The 16925-nt window shown below is 37.7% G+C and overlaps 1 long non-coding RNA gene across 1 annotated transcript; it reads left to right on the forward strand.

The window, feature by feature from the left end:
- The first annotated feature begins 709 nt into the window (after nt 1-709).
- LOC107313074 lies at nt 710-10793 on the forward strand. The gene is made up of 2 exons (XR_004307170.1): nt 710-839; nt 8959-10793. It is a non-coding gene; the product is annotated as an uncharacterized LOC107313074 (long non-coding RNA).
- The last annotated feature ends 6132 nt before the right edge of the window (nt 10794-16925 follow it).

A 16925-nucleotide genomic window follows, 5' to 3' on the forward strand; every position in this document is an offset into this window, starting at 1 on the left:
GAAAACCCCAATGGAACATAAGCAACAAATTCCTGGCAGTCAGTAAGTGCCAGCTTTCTTTTATTTACTGTGAACTGTTTTATTTTTATTTCTTGATCTGCTTCTGATTTTCCACAACTTCTCTGTACAAATGTACTCCTTGGTTTTCAGATTTCTGAGACGCTGCTTTTAAACTTAAATCCTGTAAGAAATTAAATGCTTCATAGTTCCACTGACTTCAGAATCTCCAGATCACCTATTGGTTGGGGCTTGACCTCATACAAACTTCTCACTGCACAGAAAGTAGCTTGTGTATATACTGAAGTTTTACTGAGAAGAAAATCTATGCTGTCCTACAGGTACTTATTGTTTAAATAAGGATTTATTTACTACGCTAAAATTGCACACATTGCATAGAATATATAAAATATAATACAGACATATAACAGTAAATAAATCTAGCTAAGCACAGCATAACTTCAGTAACAGCTCTCCTGATAGAGACAGCAAACTGTAAATGTCTCTTGGAGCAATTGTATGGACTACGTACCAAGTAAAAAGGGCTTAAATTTGCATTCTTGCATGAACCAACTGTATTGTTCCCCTACCTGCTGAAGTTACTTAACCAGTCTGACCAGGATCAAGTATCCTTGTGACGAAAGACATAATTACTCTATGGGAGCAGTCTTTTTCCAGAGCCAGCAGAGCCAACATTTACACTTTTCCCTAGGTGAAGTAGTTACAATTCATGGAGCTGCCCTTCACAAACCTGGAAGTAGCTTTCATCTTACTGGCTTTTGTCATTTTCTCCTTGTTCACCTTGGCATCTATCTACAGTGACCCCTATGGCAAGAAAGAAGGTAAATGAAATAATCAAAAATGAATATAGTACTTTGCGTTTTTTACTGATAGTTGATTTACACAGGTTTTGTGTTTGATCTTGATGGTAGAATTGATGGTAGACTTAGACAACACTTTACCTTTAGGAATACTGTCCAAAGGGCAGAAAGCAATGAGGAAAGGCATTGATAAAAGCCATAATCACAGAAACTGTGCTAAGGTATAGGAACCAAGAACTGTTACAGCTTGACATGCTGACCAAGCTATGCCAGACTGCTGAGAGCAGTTCAGTAAACCTCTCAATGAATAAGCGCTTGTTCTCTGCAAGGGAAGCCTTTTTACCTAGCAACAGTTCTGCTTCATGTTCTGAGGCACTATAATACATTCAGGCTGGCATAACTGGAGATGTTCTTGTAATGAAGGTAAATGTTTGTCTTTATTAGTCTGAGGCCAAGTCTCCACTCCCTTTTGTAAGAGCAAAAACACTCCTTGGGGTTGCCTTTCTCCCATTCAAAAGGTTTTCAGATCTAAGGAGCAAAATTACCCCAATCCCATGGTAGATCTACAAAGGAGCATTAACATAACCTTACACCATCAGCAGAGAATTCCCTTGTTGCAGGCATAGTGCTATCACAGTCATCATCATGCCTCTAATCCCTTGCTGGCAGGGAGCCTTGCTGGGTACTGGAGCAGAGTGGGAACAGGGGGTGCCAACAGAGCAGAGCTGCTCCCCTGCTGCTCACCCCTGCCCCACTGAAGGCAAGGGGGAGGAAAGGAAGAAGTGACTGAAGTAAGGCATCCAGCAGTACAGCTGATTTCTGCCATATTTGGTGATAACTTAACCTGCATTGATTTGGTTTCTGCCTATAAAAGATCTATTGTATGTCTACTACTGAGCAACACTGGTGTTCTCAGTTTGATTTTAAACTTATGCCTGCAGTGGATTATGCAGAGACAAGGCCTTGCTCTCAGCTTCCACAGTAATCTACTACATGGATGGAGTGCAAATACCTCGGGCTCACAAGTCCTGCTGTGAGAGTTCCTGGGTGCCAAGTATCTTGCTGACTGAGGGGTGCTCAGCAGGGTCAGTTCCCATAATCCATGTTAGAGCTATACTCAAGGCATCTTGTATCCAGGCACCTTGAACAGCACTGCAATGACAGCAATTCACGCATACTCTGCCAGTTCAATGACCCTTTTAGTTCAGGCAGTGTCCTCCTGCAATTATAGCATCTGAGCATCTGACTACCATGTTTATATCTTTATCCTGCAACATTTTTTAAACTCTGCATTTAGAGAAATGATGGGCAAGCAGAGAATCTAAAAGAAAGTCAGCTGCTGAAGACAGAATGGCAAGAGGAAGATGAAAATGATACACACTCTTTGTGCAAATATTGATGAGAGCTATATCCAAAATACAAGCCTTGACTCAAAGCTGAGAAACACAGAGATGCTTGTGTCAGGAGCTGTTCATTAAAGGACCTTCAGCAGGCACTCCCTTAAACAGCAGTAAGGCACATGGCTAGCATCAACAGCTGAAGGGATTTTCCTTTGATTTCCATGTTACACGTTATCTGAACTGTTCAGTATCAGTAATTTAGATGGGGAAAGTTAAACTTCAGCAAGAAGACATATTTGTTTATTTTCTGCTGTGGCCAGGAAGCTTGCATGATACTTATTTTTCCTGCAGTGAAGACCATAGCATGCATCTTTCAACTCCTTGTTTACATTAAGGAGGGGGAGGAATAGAAATATTGTAATGTATTTCTCAAGCTTCTAGCACAATTGATAAGGGAAACTTTCCTAAAAAAACAATCTGGCCTTGTTTTACAGTATTACATCATGGTCTTGTACAGTAGAGCATCTCACAATGAGAAATTCTCATATTTGGCTGCTCCTAATAAGCAATAAAGTATAAGGTAATTGACTGTTCCAAATACTACTAGGAAATGCTTCAACTGTATTATTCTTCCCCTGATCAACAGATCTCAGTGCACCACAGCACCTTTAATAACTTGATGGGAACCACTGTCTTACTCACACTGGCAACATAAAGCTGTACCTCAGCATGAAGCAGTAGTTTACACTTGTCTTTTCAATGGAGGCAAGGGACTGAGAGAGCGGAGTATGCACAGTATACTGGGGCAAACTTGAAATGTAAAACAGTGTAGCTAGGAAATAAGAGAAGGCATGCATACCTTCTGTTCAACGACAAAGTTTTCCTCTATCAGGAAAAAAAGAGATTCTGTAAGATTATCCTCATGCAGTAATCCATGAAAATGTAAGCATAACAACTTCCTTCAAAAGTCTGTTTGTAAGTGAAAAAGATAAGCAGATTGCTTTGAACAATGTAGGTTCCTGTGTTCTGAAAGAAAAATGAGAATCCAGGAGACAAACTGCCAATGACATGACAACTGAGATACCTGAAAGACACTAAGTATGGAATAGAATTACATCGTGATGTTGAAGATGGACACTACTGAAAAACACCAAAGTGCCTCGCTAGCAGTGTCACCAGGAAATTTCTATGGTTAAAACCTGCCCACTGTCTGCTCTGTTGTCAAAAGATTTCTATTTCCAAATCATAATGCTTAGGAGCATGAAACAACAAAGAAAAATAAATTATCATTGTCTTTCCACTATGTATCATAGCAGCTTTTGGAAGTACTTCAAAAGCCTACAGAAAACTTATGTGCAGGATCAAGGATGTACTCATTACATGTTTACAAAAGCATTTTTGCCGACATTACGTTTTGTTCTTTACAATTAGAAGTCTACAGGTTAACATCTGGCAAAACCAGAGATACAGGACATAGATTAGATTTAAGAATGCAAGTGGCCTGGAGATCAGTCACAGATCTGATATCCCGAAGGAGCTTGCGGCATGTGTTTTCAACTACCCAAGGAGGCTAAACCCACTGTGACAACCTATGCGGAAAATCATTTTCATGCCCCATTGTTGCTCCCTTCTATAAGCAGTACCTGTGAGAAAGTAGCTCTCTGCTTTTATCTTGGTTCTCTCATATGTAGATAAGCTTTGACTTCATTTCCCTTAACTGTTTGCCCTGTATCCCTTTCATGAACCAAATCACAACGTGCTTTACAGAGGCTTGTTTTAAGAAATATAAAAGATTACAGATTTATTGCAGAAAAGGTAAAAGGAAGCAAGGCACATTAATAGCTTATGATGCATTTGCCACCAAAGAGACAGTCAGAAGAGCATGGTTTCAAGTAGAGTTCATGCAATAAATCTCCCACTGGAGGGAGTTCTCTAGTCATCATGAGCCACTAGCTGTGCTGCTTACAGAAGAATTATCTCATGAGGACCAGAAACAACACATGGTTTCTTGGAAGCCTTTCTCTCAGCAGTGTCTGTTACAACAGAAATTCCAAGCCTAAAGATTAAAATAAACACCTGTCTTGCCATTCAGTTCTCTGCAGTGTGACAATCTATTCCAAATAGAGGAGCATTCAGAGGAGTTACTGACTTATGAGATTTTTTGCTTTGGGGAAACTTGATTTCATACACCCAAATTGAATTTCCTTGGAATAAAATAAGCACTTTGCTCTATTCACACAGAGCTATCCAAATGACAGGACAGTAGAGAAGACACTAGCAAGTAATACTCCCTGCCCTGTACTGGGTAGTGTTAAATCTAATGGCTATTACAACTAGGAATTTCTTATTTTTCTGAAACATTTTTAACATTTTCAATACGTTGTATATTTGGAAAGATAAGTAAGTCCACAATTTCTCTCATAAGAATTTCTCTTGATTAACAACTGCTGGTAAGCCTTGCAAGGTCATAAAGTTACAAGGAAAACTGCAAGCACACAAGTCTGCAGACACACTCCCTTCTATCTCTCTTTCTTATAAAAATAAAGGCTCAAGCAAGCTCAACGATCACACATTTACAAAGAACAGATTATTTCTAGAATAACAACACCAGCCAAATCTGCTGAAGTCCAACCAAAGGGAACAATTAACGCTGTACATCAGCAACTTCTTTAGAAAATGAAGAGGCAAAGGGACAGAGTAATATAAATTATAATAATAAGAGTAAAACTGAGAGCATTGTTTTGTACCAGTACTTAAATCTGATTACACTGGAGAACAAAGCTACCAAGGAAAAAGGATTTAATTATGTAATCTGAATTCTCTTTACCAATTACTAGGAATTCCAAACTAACTTTTAAATAGAAAAGCATTGCATTATATGATAAAGCTTTCCACACATTTCCATGGAAACATCACAGTTTCATCAATCCTCACTGTATGATACATACAAAACTTACAAAGTATAATTTCAGAAATAAAAAGTCTTGGCTATACACTTGCTTATACTACGGGAAGTCAAAGATCTTAACAACACTGTTATATCTGCAGAAGAAAACCAGGGGAATTGATGTTTAAGCTTCCCTCAGTCACAAAGGAACTCTTTTCTCAATCCTGGGAACAACACTTAGTGATCTACCTTCATTTCAAAGTTTAGTATCTAATTCTTTCCAGGGGGAACAGCTTTGTCAGAATTCATATTCTGACATTCTGGATGTGGTGCTCAGAGACATGATTGGTAGGTTGTTAGAGTTTGGGTAGTATGGTTAGACTGAGGCTGGATTTGATCTTTAAGGTTTTCTCTAAACTGAGCAACTCTATGATTCTATAGGCTTAATCCTCCCTGGATAGAGGCAAATGTTTTCTAATAATAAAACAGGAGAATAATTCATTTTAGGAAGTTTTGTTGATGTTCTGCCCAATGTGATGACTTAAACAATTACGTAAAAGAAAAAGATATTCTGATTCAGGCTCAGAAAAAAAAAAAAAAACCATGTTTAAAACCAGTATTACACCCAGAGGATGATTAAGATTAATGAAAGAGGACATTTTAATTATTCAAAATAAAGCATTTTAGAATAGTAGAGAATTTGTCTTGATAAAATGAAAGGATTTGGGGATTTTAATATTCTTCTCTATAGTATGTATAGATGCACATATATATATATATACACACACCAAGAGTAAAGGAGGCTTGAGGAACTTGCACATGAACTGCTAAGAAACAGAACTATCCCTTCATATCGGAAAATGTAGGGCATTTGTCTATTGAAAGGAAAACTGTATAGGCTAGTAGCGCCGACTAGGTGGCTGCTATTTAGCAAACAGGTAGAGGCCTATGCCTGGGATTTGAGCTATGGGAAATGGTAAAACTCATCCATCTGTACAGCAGTACAGACATGGCCTTAGAGATGAAAATTTTCATGTAACTGCTGACTAATTAGTAGAAGAATGAATCTAATCTGAAATAATTTTAGAGGTTACTTTGGATGAATTTAATGAATTTATCTGCAATTTTAGTCTCCAGGAGTGTCCAAATCTTTATATAGATATAAAGATTTATAGATCTATATAGATATAGATTTATATCTGTATAATCTTTATATAGATATCTCTATATAGATATCTGTATCTATAGGTATAGATGCCAAAAAAGGAATAGAGGGATGAAGATGATTTAAAAAAAAAAATAAAAAATAGAGAAGTTTGAGATCATACCTGAGAAAGGACTTAGTTCCTTTAACTGTTTCTGACTCCAGAGATTAACATGTCATTTGCAGGTAGCAGAGCTGGGCACACCAATGAGGTTCCTAAATATGTGAGTCACAGAATCACAGAATAACCTGGGTTGGAAGGGACCTCAAGGATCATGTAGTTCCAACCCCCCTGCCTGGCAGGGTCACCAAACATACACATTTACTAAGATCAGGTTTGCCGCAGCGTGGCCCGTCCAACCTGGCCTTGAACACCTCCAAGGACGGGGCATCCACAACCTCCCTGGGCAGCCTGTTCCAGGGCCTAACCACTCTCCTAGTAAAGAACTTCCCCCTAACATCCAACCTAAATCTTCCCTCCTTCAACTTGGATCCATTTCCCCTAGTCCTGCTGTTGTCAGCCCTTTCAAAGAGTTTACTCCCCTCCTGGGTGTAGGTTCCCTTCAGGTATTGGGGAATAAACTTCATGAGAACAGGATGCCCTGTGTTAGAGTCTCTCTGTCCTGCCTGTTTCTCTAACTCTTTATCTAGGTATTTGCTAATGATCACTGACAGAGAAGACACTAAGAAAATGCACCTTTAGGGCAGACCCACTATGTCACATGCTATGTGCACTTAACATGAGTCTGCCTACACCTGGTAAAACAGTACCACACCACACAGCCTGCACTTGAGCTTCTCTGTATTGGGTCTGCCTTCCCACCAGGTGCTCAATCACTGGTTTAAGCTGCAACTTAGCATTTCCACTACAGGTCTTTAAATGGGAACAGCATAGACCTTCTGCCTTGTACACTGTTCTCTGGTCAAGAGCACAAACCAAAGCAGAAGCCTCTTACATTTTAATGATATTCTGCACATTTTTTTTTAACATCACAGATCGTTCTTCCAGCTTAGATTATTGCCTAGTGGTTAGCACTTTCTTTGGCATATTTACCTGAAGAAGGCACTGAAACTAAATTACTCACTTACTATATTAATAGTCTCAAGCACTACGTGATCATAATATAAGCAATGGCTGTGCTCCTGTTGCACTAAAGGAGAAATCTATAAGCCTACAGCAAGTCTTCCCTTTCTAACACACACAAAAACATCACCAGATTGCTTTCATGTTACTCCTTTGCCTCCCCACACACAGAAGTTAAAGTTTACTAACTCCCTTTTGTGGCACAATTCAGAGAAAATAAGCTATTTTTGAAAAACACTACATGGAATGATAGAAAAAAAAAAAAAGAGAAAACAGCTTAGTGTTTTCAAACTGACAATGTGGGAGTTGGTACTGAACATTCAGACTTTCACAACAATCCCTAAAGAATTGGTATATATTATCTTAGGACTGAGCTCAATCCATATTGGAGTCACAGGGTTGCTTTTGAATTGTTGCATAATATTTGTGGATTGGACAACAATCTTATTAAACTCAAATGTATGCAACAGTTTCTGTCTCTCTGGGAGGCAAATTTTGCTTATAAGCATATAGCAGATTAGGAGCAAGATGGTTTAAGGAGTCCTTCCCAGATCTGAAAAAGGAAAAAAAAAAAAAAAAAAAAAAAAAAAAAAAAAAAAAAAAAGGCAATATGGAAGAAAGCATTAAATAAGATTAACCCACCATCTCTTGTTTTGTTTTTTGGCAACCAATTCTATGTCTTCCTTTGAATTTTAGTGTTTTGGTATCTTGTACCCCCGTCTGTAGGAGTGGTGATGAAAAAGAGCTTTCAGAGGATTATATTCAGCAAGTAGGATAGAGGGTTCCTAGTTCTTTATATGTAGGAGAATTCACACCTGAAAAAGTATGGAAAGAGAAGGGCTCTGTGATTTCAGGAATCTCTTCTGGCTTTTTGTCCTACTGTAAAACTACCAAAAGAAAAGAACTGGCAATGAAGTATCTCACTAACGGTGAATATCAAGGTTTGGATGGTACTAAAGTAAAACTTGTATTCTAATTTATACTGCCATTATATTGAAAGATTTTTCCTTCTGTTATCATGACGAGGTATAAGTTATGCTCTGGGACTAGACTTGCCAAATAAATTCAAAGTTCTGATTTTTGGGAGACATATTTGAAATCTAGTAAGGAAAATAAGTAATTCTTGGCTCATATAGGTACACTTACTGCTATAAACAGAGATGTTATTTGACATTGGTCAGAAAGCATTTACTATTATTGTTAAGATGCCAAACAATCATGACATATCTTTCAGTCATAAACCAGTTGAAAGAAAGGGAGAAACATTCTTCACTTGCTCCAGATCTTTTCTACTGGCTTTTGTAGTTAATGTTCTGCTTCTGGCACATGATTAATTCTAACAAAGAAACAGGAACTTGGGAAACACACAGATGGCCGCATCCTATAAATTATATAGCTGTTGTCTTACGTGGGTGGTATTTTAAACCTTGCTTCTTCACTCCCACATAACAAGCCTGAAATCAGAAGAAAGTGGGTAATTGACAAAGCATTTACATTTTCTATTTTCAGTATGTGTAAGAATTGTTGACCTTCAAAAATTAGTTTTGTCAAGTAGAAAAGCTTTTATGTAACAAAATCTCTAAATCTAAAATAGTTTTTATTAATCATGGTCCTGTTTTCTACAGAAGAATGCTCCACACAGGAAGTATACAGGAAAAGAAGCAAATCCAACAAGAAAAAGACACATGCAAATACAGCTGAATTGGTTTAGAGAAGAACTGTTACCCAGGACCACTGGTGGAAATACATCTAAAAGAGATAACTTTGGAAGTTGGTCACCTGAACACAGTGAGAAAAAGAGTGTGAGAAAAGGAAGGACCTGATCATCCATCAGATGGAAACCAGACGTGACAATTAGAGTTAATGAACCACGACCCAAGAAGCAGCTTCAGCACTTTTTACAATCCCACTTCATGGCCTCAGTAAAACTTTCAGGGCTTTTTTTTTTTTTTTTTTTTTTTTTTCCCCCCCCCCACAGAACACATCTGCTCCAAATTCTAAAGGGAGAAACTGGTTTCAGAAGTTACATTTGCTTTCTTCCCCACTTTTCAGTCATGTATGAGGTAAATGTAAGGTCTTTGTTAACTGAAAATCAAGACAGCTGCTTCTACAATGGGACTATATAGTATTATTATATGGCTATTTAATCTATATTAAAATTAATGAACTGATAATACTGACTGAAAAACACCAAGCAAATATTTTTAAAACATAACAGTATAATGGCATCTATGTTCAAATACAGGTTTTGGCCTCAGATACTCAGAAAGCTAAGAGAATGCCTCAAAAAAGGGAACAAAAAAAGTTGGTTGAAACCTAAGTCTTCTATCATTTCTTCACAGAGTAGGTGTAGCTAATGAAGCAGTGCCTCTCTGTCCCCCAAGTCCAGAAGATCTGCTGAATTTATATGTCTGAGATGGAATTGATCTTTCTTTCCTCATGGGCAAAGTATTCCTGCAGTCAGAGCCTCTCAAGAATTTCTCAGAATCACAAAAATCCATCCATTTGTTCTTCTGCTATTTTATGGAATGAAGAATTGAAATAGGACCAAACAACTCTTGGTGGTTTTCTTCTCATACTGGACACACCTTTCCTTGGCCTCCTCCTAAGATGTGTTACCAAAACACTAACAATTCACTATGAAACCTGCTAACTAAATTACAATTGCTTTTTGGTTATGGTAGTGAATTCCAAAGACACTTTTTCAACAGCCCTGGTCAGAAATCCACAAAGGATACATAGTGCAGGGCAGGAAGATCTCAAGAGCTTGGAGATAACGTTTCACAACCAGCTTACATTCCAGTTCCCTCTTCTCACTGAGTTAGGAAGTGATTGGTTGCATCCTGCTTCTGGAGAAGGCAAAGGCATTTCAGCCACTGGTACCATTTAACTCCAAACTCAAAGAAAACCATCATTAAGAAGTGAAAGTCCAGTTTGGTCTTGTAGATGGAAATGTCTGTGGTATGTGCAAGACTTCATCAGGAGTCAACATGTCTCGTAGTAATGGCTCCCAGAGCTTTGCTCTTACTGACACTGTGCTCATACATTCCAATTTTTATAATTTGTACTGCACTGCACAGTGAAAGTTAAGCTCACTCATGCTGTATCATTTTATTCTAGCAAGTTTTTTCAATGGAAAAAAAAATTTAAAAAAATCTATGGTTTGGTAATAAAAGTAGCTGTAAAGTGTCTTGCCTGTCATACAAACTATTGCTAAGTATAGTTTTATCTTTTTTACTATATTAACCTCCCAAGACCTCATTAAATGTTACTGATACTGAAAATTTGGCTAATCAGGTGAAATAAAATAAAATGGAAAAAAATTTAAAATATCAGTAGATCAAACGTTTACTGTAAATATCTTCTTCCTTGCTCAGACACTGAACTAATATTTAAGTATGCATGCAGAGAAGTTGTATAATGCATAACATAATGAATAAAACACCCACAGACGAGGCAAGTGACATTGTAAAATCTATTGTTTTAATAATTTCCTTCAATCCAATTATACCTTAGTGAGGGAAGAACACGTGACAAAAGAAATAATTCTCTCTTCAGTTGTAATTTCAAAATATTTTCTGGAAGTTCATAGAATCATGAAATCGTTAAGGTTGGAAAAGACCTCCACGATTATCAAGTCCAACCATCAACCCATCCCCACCATGCCCACTGCCACATTCACACACTTCTTGAATAACTCTATGGACAGTGACTCCACCACCTCCCTGGACCACCTGTTCCAATAACCCACCACTCCTTCTGAAAAGAAATTGTTCCTAATATCCATCCCAAACTTTTCCTTGTGCAACTTAAGGCCATTACCTCTCATCCTGTTGCTGGTACCTGAGAGAATAGGCTGATTCTCACCCTCACTACAACCTAACTTGTAGTTTTAGAGAGCTATGAGGTTTCCCTTGAGCCTCCTCTTCTCCAGACTAAACAATCCCAGTTCCCGCAGCCACACTTCATAAAACTTGTGTTCCAGACCATTCACAGCTCCACTGCCCTTCTCTGGACACGCTCCAGGGTCTCAATGTCTTTCTTGCAGTGAGAGGCCCAAGAATGAACACAGTATTCAAAGTGTGGCCTCACCATGGCCAAGTACAGAGGGGTGATCACATTCCTGCTCCTGCCACATTCAGCCAGCTGCTGACTGATACTCCCAGATCATTATCCTCAATGCAGCTTGCCTGTCACTCTACCCCAATCCTGTAGCATTGCAAGATAGTTTTGTGAACTCCCACCTGACTTCACCAAAAATAGAGAACTTTATCATTTTATGGTCACCATGCCCAAGACAGCTTCCAACCACCACAACTCCCACCAGTGCTTGTCTGTTTATAGACAGACCTAGAGGGGCACTTCCCCTGGTAGGCTCTTTTACCATCTGTGTCAGGAAATTATCTTCCACACACACCAGGAGCCTCCTGCTCTCTCTCTCTGCTGTATTATTTTTCCAGCATACGTCAGGCAAATTGAAGTCCTCTGCAAGAACAAGGGCTAGAGATCACATGGCTTTTGCCAGCTACTCATAAAATGCTTCATCTGTTACCTCATCCTGGTTTGGTGGTTCATCATCCCAATGAGGATGTCAGCCTCATTGGCCTTCCCTCTGATCCTTACCCATAAGGACTCAACCTTACCATTCCCAACATCAAAACACTCCCTAACACAGAGAGACATACCACCAGCCATCCTTCCTTTTCTGTCCTTCATAAAAAGCTTGTAGCCGCACACTGCAGCACTCCAGTCATGAGAGTGATCCCACCATGTTTCAGTGATGGCAACTAAGTCATAGTTTTCCTGTTGCACAATGGCTTCTAGCTCCTCCTGTTTGCAGCCCATGCTGAGGACATTGGTGTAGATGCACTTCAGCTGAACTATTGATCTCACCCCCAACCCTGACATGCTGCCCCTAGGCTCATCTCTAGCAAGCTTGGTTTTATCTCCTTCCCCCTTCAAGCCTAGTTTAAAGCCCTCTCAATAAGCCCTACCAACTCCTGGGCTAGAATCCATTCCCCTTTAAAACAGGTGGACTCCATCTGTTGCCAGCAGGCCTGATGCTGAATAAACTTCTGCATGATAAAATAATAATAATAATAATAAAATTCCTCTGACTGCACCAGCCTCTTAGCCATGTGTTGCTCAGGTGGGTTTTCCTGTTCCTCTCAGTATTTTTCCCTGCTACTGAAGGGACTGAGGAAAACACTACCTGAGTTCTCACTTTATATAGACAGGTTTTCTAAGAAACACACTCTATTAGATGTTTGTGATTTCATGATATCTTTACAGGCTGTTCTGGAACAAAAGATCTCGATGAGGCCATAGCAAATGGAGATTCTTTAGTCTTTCATTAATTCAACTGTTCATTTAAAACACTTGTTTGAAGCCAATTAATCTACAAAGCACAGATGCTGTTCATCATCTAGTGTTCTAAAGCAAAACAACTCATGTTGGTAGTGAGATATATCCAGGAAAAAAAAATATTTAGCATTGACACAAAGATACAAGAGCACTGAATAATTCAGAGTTGTGCTCTAGAAGATCCAAATCAAACAAAAACTTCCAGTACTTGCTGTGAATTACAGTCCATGATTCTGCATACATTATAAACTACAGTGAGTTTTCCAACCTGTTTACTAATGTAAGATATATTGACTGACCTCCCAGCACAGAAAGTGTATTTAAAATGTCATGCATAGTAATTAACTACGGAATGAAAAAATCTTTATGCACATTCTCAACAAGTGAGAAATTCATGTTTTCATTGGCCTGTGTCATGCATGCTAAGTGAGGAACAGCTTTATGAAGAGAAAGTAAGCAACTGTGTATGTACAGTAAAGCAGAAGACCTTTTAATAATGACCTTCAGTCATACCAGATTGAAATTCTGTGCTCTGTTCTATTATTATCCACAATTCCAAGTTACTATTCTACTTATGTTTTATGATGTTCAGTAAGAGAACATCTTTCAATCCATGCCATGTACTATAATGAGATAATAAAAAAACAAAAAGAAGGAAAACAAATGTGGTTAAACAATTATTTTACCTAAGATTGCAAAAAGAACTAAGTATACTATATTATCACTGTTGCAGGATAGAATCTGTATATGGTAGTGGCTGAAATCCATGAGATTATTATTTATTACTTATTATTATTTATTATTCTTACTACATGAATGTAAGTTTCACTTTAACAGACAATATTTGATAAATCTTCCAAAAAATCTTGCAACTGTAGAGTTCTGCTTCCTTTTGAATGGTAAATTTTCTATATTATTGTACCACATATTCAGGTTTTGATATTTACTAGTGAATCGTTCTATAATAACTCTGACCCTCAACAGCAATATGTAGATTTATACTACCTGGTGATCCAGCCATCAGCTTCTAGACAAACTGAATACTTTTAATTTACTGTTCTTCTAAATATTATATCACATATGTATTTCTAATTATTTTGCTGCCAGAGTACAGCTCTTCTTCATCATAATCAGAGAAACCATAGCATGATTGCTTCGCAGAATATATATTATTTCAAAGGCTCATGTAGATTTTTAATTTCTTAGTTTATATGCAGAGCTGTGAAGTGTGCAGCCTAGTTCAAAGCTTACAAAAAGTTTAAGTATTAACATGGACAGCAAAATAAGGTATTTATTTTCAAACAAAGTGCAGAATGAGTAAAGGAAGAGTGGATACAGGAGCTGACAGACCCATCCATGTTTCCTAGTAAAAATATATATTTAATGGAGGTACATTTGAGCATTTCCATGCAAGTAAGCTCTTAGAATCTAAGCACAGAACCATCGTTCTTCTACACTAACTTTCTGTGTGGGAATTTTTATTCATGGAGAGGAGTGATTTTTACCTGTTAAGCTGAAGCCACTTTCAAAGAAGACTAAAACCAATGACTTTGGTTCAGGAAAGGATTTAAAGGTAATACCTCTTGCAGCCTATTTTCTTGCACCAGCCAGTTCTCAGCTAGCCACCTCAATCCATTTCCAAAACAAATTGTCTTCTGTTCCATTTGGAAGTGTTTCAGAAGCCTAGACTTCAGGTATGCATGTCATATGAATTGGAACACAACTGAGACTTAACATTCATCCTTGTATTTTATGAAGAATTAGCAAACGAGGAAAACAAACAGGAAGATCGTGTTTAGAAAACCCTTACTTTGAAGGACTGACAAAAGCTACCTCACTATCACCCTTGCAGCCAAATGACACTTTCTATGACTGGCAGAACAGAGCGGCACACAGTATTCGTAAGGGATTCCTTTGATCCCAAGAGTATCATTTACCTGCGTTACGGGTCATTTGATTATTTGTCTTCTCAGTCAATATCCTTTGATGTAACAAACTCAGGATGTCAGTGCTCTGGTATATGGAGAAGTGATTAATTCCACCAGCAGCATCTTCAAGGATGACACAGCCATACAACCTAGAAGAAAGAAAAAGCAACAAAAGAAAAGAATGCAATTAGACATAAACAGTGTATTTTTCTAACTGAGCTAAGAACCAAACTCTGCATGTTAGTCTGAGTGTGTTACTGGGGCAGGAATGGTTAGCTATGCAATGTCTTTTGCTTGATATCTTAAACGTAAATCCTATACTTAATAAAAAGTGACATATATTAAGTCCACAGGACTACACATTTATATATATTAATGAAAGGTAATATTAAAGGCCTACAAACAGTGTTTACCTATATTTTGAATGAAACAATTAGGGTTGTACTCTCACACCTTAGCTAATAACCCTCATAAAGTACAGTGATATTGAAACCATGCAGCACCTAGTCCACACACGCATACAATTAGTACTCTATGCCATTTTCTCTGACTTAACACACTATACAGATTCTGAGGTTGCAAAAGCAGATCAATCATAAAATAAATACTCCGCATAAATATATCATCTATGATGCAAAATCTGCAATGGGAAATTAGTATGTTTTAAACTGGTAACAAGACATACACTCATAAATGAAAGAATCAATTAAGAGAAGTTCCCAAGAACCACTGTACATTCCCCATTTCTGGAGTATCAAAAGACATGCTGCAATTTCTTGAGAGTGTCAATATTACATGTCCCACCTACCTTCTATAGTGCTATTGTGTGGAACTCTTAAGGTCCGTGCAGTCTCTCACAAGGGCAAAATTACTTATTAACGAACTTCCAAAAATGTTTCAATATCAGATTTTGTTAAGCTGCTTCAAGTTATCCCTTACTAGACTGTTGTTTGAAACCTCAAGCAACATTAGCATTTAATAGAAATATTAACTTTTGTACCATGACTTTTCCTGTTCTTCCACAAAACTTACTACAAACTAACATATAAGCATACTACTGAAAAAGAACAATTCACTCCTGCCAGGCTTTGCTTATCATTTCATAATATGTGGCTAGACTCCTTGCTATTTCTACATTTCTCTCAGGGTCACTCTGAAGGTTTCATTTCCCAGATGGGGAAAATGTCCACTGTTATACTTGAAGATGGAGAACCAGACTGAGAACACAAAGTTTTAAGTCAGAAGACAGAGGTTTACACCAATGTTGGCAAGTACTGCAGACCCACAGAAGTCTTGTAGAGGAAAATAGCTGGTGTTAAAGAACACAATATCCACATTCCACGCATTTCAGGAATGTTTACGCAGTCAGGCTCTTATCAGCTCCTGTGTACTGAGTGCCCATTGACTTCACCTATATTCGTCTTCAATTCATAATTAGTTCAAAAATAACCTAATTTGCATGACATAAAGTAAAGCACAATAAAAAGGAGTGCTTGGGATGTTCACTTTTAAAATGCAATTGTGATAGATAAAAGCTAAGTTCAGCAAACAGCTGGACAATGTATGATTTTGTAAAGGCATATAGACAGTGTAGGTTTGCAAAAAGTCCAAGTTTAATAAGCTTCTATGTTTTGTCAGAATTAAGACAAAGTTTGCAGACCCAAAATTCAATGCTTTACTCTGTTTTATATATTCTGACATCAAATAATCAAATTCAAATTAGGCTTGAAGGCAGTTATGCGGAAAGACTAAATGTCTGTTTGTACATTCCTTAGGGATGCTACTGTGGATTTGGACTTTAAAATTGCTCGCTGGTGTAAATTTTCTAATTTTTTAATCCATCCACTATCTTCTTCTAACACAAAGTAATTTATCAGATCCAAAGGTGTGATCTCTCCAACTGAGTAAAAGAGAAAAACATGTGAAATCTGGCATTTTTTAATGTGCGGCAAGGTTTGTTCGTAAGAAATTTTCTTTACTTCTATCCATGTTCGTTCATTATTCTAATGGCGTGATGACTGAAGTAAAGGTCATATCATTCTAGTATTACACAAAACAGTAGTACAGAAAGTTTTAAGCTGTACATCAAATAAATTACTTCACCATTTTAATAATTTTATCTTTACTTTATGGGATGTGTAATTTAACTATCCATTGCATTGGAAATGGCATGGTTAGCAATTTACACTAGGATTCAAGCCTGAAGTAATACCAGAAATTAACTGGTCATATAGACTTGATTACTCTATGGAAGATTTTCATCTTTTCTGTCTTCAGGCATCTGGGGGAACCAGGAAAAA

Source organism: Coturnix japonica, chromosome 4 (genome assembly GCF_001577835.2).
Source record: "Coturnix japonica isolate 7356 chromosome 4, Coturnix japonica 2.1, whole genome shotgun sequence".
NCBI classification, from domain to species: domain Eukaryota; kingdom Metazoa; phylum Chordata; class Aves; order Galliformes; family Phasianidae; genus Coturnix; species Coturnix japonica.